Below are 5427 nucleotides of genomic sequence, written 5' to 3' on the forward strand. Positions count from 1 at the left end.
TACAAAGCTACAAAGCTATAGTAATCAAAACAGTATGGTGCTAGCACAAGAACAAACCCATAGAACAATGGAACAGAATAGAAAGCCCAGGAATAAACCCACACATATATGGTCAATTCATATATGATAAAGGAACCATGAATATAGAATGGGGAAAATACAGTATTTTCAAAAAATGGTGTTTGGAAAAAAGGACATCTACATGCAAGAGAATGAACCTGGATTACTAACTCCATATACAAAAGTAAACCCATAATGGATTAAAGACCAAAATGTAAGACATAAAGCCATAAAACTCTTAGAAGAAAACATAGGCAAAAATCTCTTGAACATAAACATGAGCAATTTATTTTGTGGACACATCTCCTCAGGAAAGGGAAACAAAAGCAAAAATGAATAAGTGAACCTACATTGAACTAAAAAGCAAAAAATGCCATCAACAGAGCAAAATGGTAACTTACAGTGTGGAAGAATATATTCATAAATGACTTATTTGTTAAGGGATTAATATCCAAAATATGTAAAGAACTCATATGATTCAAGTCCAAAAAACCCCAAATAACCCAATTAAAAAATAGGCAGAAGATCTGAATAGACATTTTTCCAAAGAAGAAATACAAATGGCCAAAAGGCACATAAAAAAATGTTTCAAATGCAAATCAACACTACAATGACATATCACCACACACCAGATAAAATGACCACTGTCCAAAAAGAAAGAAACAACAAGTGTTGGTGAGCATGCGGAGAAAAGGGGATCCTCCTACACCTTTCATGGGAAAGTCAATTGGTCAGCCACTTTCAAAAACAGTATGGTGGCTACTCAATAAACTAAAAATAGAAATATCATAAGTCCCAGTAACTCCATTTTTAGGAATTTACCTAAAGAAAACAAAATATTTTATTGGAAAAGATATATGCATCCATATGTTTATTGCCACATTATTTACAATGGCCAAGATATGGAAGCAACCAGTGTGTTCATTAATAGATGAATGGATAAAGAAGATGTAGTACATATTCACAATGGAATATTATTCAGCCATAAAAAAGAAAAATCCTGCCATTTGTGACAACATGGATGGACACAGAGGGTGTTAGTAAATGAAATAAGTCAGGCAGAGAGAAATAAATACCATATTACTTCACTTACACGTAGAAACTGAAAAAAGAAAATAGACTGAGAAGTGACTGGTGGTTACCATGGGGAAGGGAATAGGGTATGAACGTGTGGTGTGTGAAGCAGATAAAGAGTCAAAAATTCTTAATCATAGTGAAAATTGGTTATTGGGATGGAAGTGCAGAATGGAGAATATAGCCAATCGTTCTATATCTTTCCATGTTGACCGATAGTAACTGTACTAGTTGGGGTGAGGAATTAATAATGTGTGTAACTGTTGAATCACTCTTTTATACCTGACACCAATGTAATATTGGGTATCAACCATACCTCAATAAAAAACTAAAATATAAACTTATAAAGTTACAGCTAAGAACCCTGGAGCTGTGTAATTCATACTTCTTTTTTAAAGCCAAAATCAAGTATTTACCTAGAGCATGTTTTTTAATTCAGCAAACTATCTTGAGTATCTTACCAGTTCCATGCATACAGACCAAGTTCTATTTCATAGAAAACATGTCATCAATTTTTAAAAAATTAATCATTAATAATAATAATAATAATAATACATTGTCTAATAAATTCATGATCATTTTTTAGCTAAAACTTTATCTTTTATATCCATTGTTTTTCACGTATGTCATTATTTTTGTAGCACAGATCCCCAGGTGTTTATTGTTTAAATATCAATGAATCTGACACATAGTGCTAACTTGAATAATATAAAAATCCACACTAATTTAGTTCCCACCATCTGTGAAGTAAGAAGAAAAGTTTCCCATAATCCCATTTTGTCCTATCCTCCCCTTCCAGTGTCTTCTCCTCCATGTCTGCTCTGCAATCACAGGGGTCTGCTTGTCCTCTGCCTTCTCTGTGGTTTGTTCAATGACAGACCCCTGCAGGTGCGTGACAGTAGAGCAGACTGAGGTCTGGGTATTTACTCCCTCAGCACCACCTCTGCCCAGATGAGACTGACCTGGCCCAGTCCATTCACCAGGGGACCAGGTGTCACCAGTGGTCATCCCCCTGCAGCTTCAGCTGTCACGGGTCCTGGAAACCACTGCTCCTCCTTCAGTCCCTGGGGTCCAAGGCTGGAGAGAGCTTCCCTGTGTGGATGCCTTTGGGTCATTTTCCACCTGATGGTGAAAATCCTTACCCTGCTAACCCTTCTTCTGTCTCAATCCTGATGTAATCACTCATCAGTACTGGCTATATGTGGCAGATTTTCCAATATTATTGATTGCATAGGGATTTATAGTTGGTTTACACTTCTCGAATTTTGATTTAGAATCTTTCATACATTCATCATCCTGTATCATTTCTTAAGCTCTGAGTGACTCTTTAATATATTTGCTTATTTTTTTACTAGTTTGCTATCTAGCTTGTTTGCCTCTTGCCTATTGCTAATTTTAATCTTTATTATATATGTTGTGCTTTTCCACAGATGAGACTGACAACATGTTTAATGTTTTCTTATTGTGCAGATATTTTTAACAGTGTTGAATATATCATTCATCTTCCTGGTTTGGAATTTCATATCTTGTTTAGAAAGACCTCCTTGAGCCCAGTAACTAAAGTTTTCTATTTCTACATTTTTATGTGCAGTTCATTGATCTACATGAATTTATTTTTAGTATACTGTGAGATGTACACATAATAATATGTATTTACTGAGGTAAAATTCAATAAAAATAAACAGTTAAACCATTTTAAAGTGTATAGCTGAGTGGCTTTTAGTACATTCACAATGCTATTCAACCATCACCAATATCAAATTCCCAGAAAGAGATAAAAGAGAGACAGAGAAGGCTGGTTGGATGCATATTAATTTTAAGGAATTGGCTTGCAAGATTATGGGAGCTAGAAAGTCTCTTTGTAAGTGCACACATTTGTGGGAAATAAGATGATATTTGATGCATACTTGAGAATGAAGTCTTCAGGACAAGCCAGTAGACTGGAAATGTAGGCATTATTTCAATTTTACAGTCTTTATGTAGAGTTCCTTCTCTGGGAACCCTTAGTGGCTCATCTGATATGAGCCCCTTTCATATTATGGGGATATTCTGCTTTATTTATTGTCAGATGATTTTTATTTTTATTTACTTTGAATAACTAGAGTTCAATTTGTTAAATGGACAAATTTGCAACCCTAGTTCTCTCTTAACTTTGAATCCTGCATATAAATATTTTGTGTTTAGCTTGGAACAGATTTTATCAGTCAATTTTAAGAGATCTTTGAAAGATATTTGTTTAAATTTCTAAATATAATTAATCAAATACAATTCAAATGATATTTATTGCATTCATATATTTAATGTTTTGACTCTTATTTCCCTTGGAGGTGGAATAAATAGAAGAGACACTGCATGAAAGGCTTCTGAGATTTCAGTATGTTTGGACTTCCAGGTCTGGTGTTGCTTATGTAATCACTGGTTTGCTTTGAGATTGGGGGAATTTTCACAGTGTGTGATATACTTCAATAAATTATCTTATATATGATAAAAATGCTATGGATATTTAATATGTACAACTTGATGGGCTTGACTGTAAGTATGTATCTGTGAAACTATCATCACAATTAATAAACTTACCCATTATTTTCAAACATTTCCATCCACCTCAATTTTTTGTTTTATTTTTATTTTACTTTATAGTAAGAACACTTACATTAGATCTATAGATCTACACTCTGCAAATTTTGAGACTTATAATACAGTACTGTTAATTATGTCAATTATGTTTCACCCTTGATTACTAGATCTCTAGGACTTACTAATTTTATGTAACCAAAACTATCTACCCTTTGACCAATATCTCCCAATTTTACTTTCCACCCAGACCATGGGAAATACCATTCTCTCTGATCATATATGTTTGATTAATTGAGATTCTACATATATGTGAAATAATGCAGTATTTCTACTTCTGTATCTGACTTATTTCATTTAGCATGAAATCCTCCAGACCTGTCCAGACATAGTCACAAATATCAAGATTTCCTTTTTTCTTTAGGGCTAAATAATATTCTGTTGTATACCACATTCCATCCAAAAGCATGGGCTATATCTTTATTTATTTGTGTCTTCTTTTATTTCTATTATCATTGTCTTATAGTTTTCAAAGTACAGGTTTTTCACCTAATTAGTTTTATTCCTAGGTGTTTTTTTATTTTTCATGCAATTGTGAATGGAGTTGTTTTCCTGATTTCTCTTTCTGCTAGTTCATTGTTAGTATATGGAAGTGCAACAGATTTCTGTATATTGATTTTGCATACTGCTACTTTGCTAAATCTGGTTATTAATTCTCATAGTTTTTCAGTGGAGTCTTTTGATTCATGATACCATGTCATCTCCAACTATTGAGAATTTGTTCCTTCCTTACCATTTTGGATGCCTTTCATCTCTTTATCATGTCTCATTGCCAGGGCTAAGACTTCCAATACTATGTTGAATACAAGTGGTAAGACTGGGCATCCCTGCCTTTTCCTTCATCTTAGATGGTCATTTTGTTTTTTCATGTAGCTGGTGTCTGGGTTTATATAAATGTGTTCTGAAAAGATGCTGCTACAATAGTAATCTTTTTTAATTTACTGAGACACTTTTTGTGCCCTTTTATGTGGTCTCTTCTGGAGAACCCTGCATGGGCACTTGAGAAAAATATGTATCCTGCTTATTTTGCATGCAATGTTCTGAATGTATCTATTAAGTCCATCTTGTGTAATGTCTTATTAGTGCCTCTGTTTCCTCATTTATTATCTGTCTGATCTATCTACTGATGTAATAGGGGTATTAAAATCCCTTATAGTGATTGTGTTGTTATTTCCCCTTTTAATTCTCTTAGTATTTGCTTATATATTTGGTGCTCCTATGGTGGGTGCTTAGATATTTACAGTGGTTACATCTTCTTGTTGGGATATGACTATATCTCTATCTCTAACTAAAACTGATATCCATATCATTATGAAATGTCCCTTGTCTCTCATTTCTTTCTTTGTTTGGGAGTCTACTTGGTCTGATATAAGTACTGCTATTGCTTGTTTAGTTCTCCCTTTTATTTGCATGAAATATATTTTAACATCTCTTTTTTTAAATTTATTTACTTTTATTTTTTTGAAGAACATTATGTTTACTAGGCTCTCCCCTAACCCAAGTCCCCCCTACAAAAACCATTACAGTCACTGTCCATCAGCATAGTAAGATGTTGTAGAATTACTACTTGTCTTCTCTGTGTGGCAAAGCCCTCCACTTTCCCCCAGTCCCCACATTATACATGTTAATCATGATACCCCCTTTCTTCATCCCTGCCCT

The sequence above is a fragment of the Manis pentadactyla genome, chromosome 13 (assembly GCF_030020395.1).
Source record: "Manis pentadactyla isolate mManPen7 chromosome 13, mManPen7.hap1, whole genome shotgun sequence".
In the NCBI taxonomy this organism is placed as follows: Eukaryota; Metazoa; Chordata; class Mammalia; order Pholidota; family Manidae; genus Manis; species Manis pentadactyla.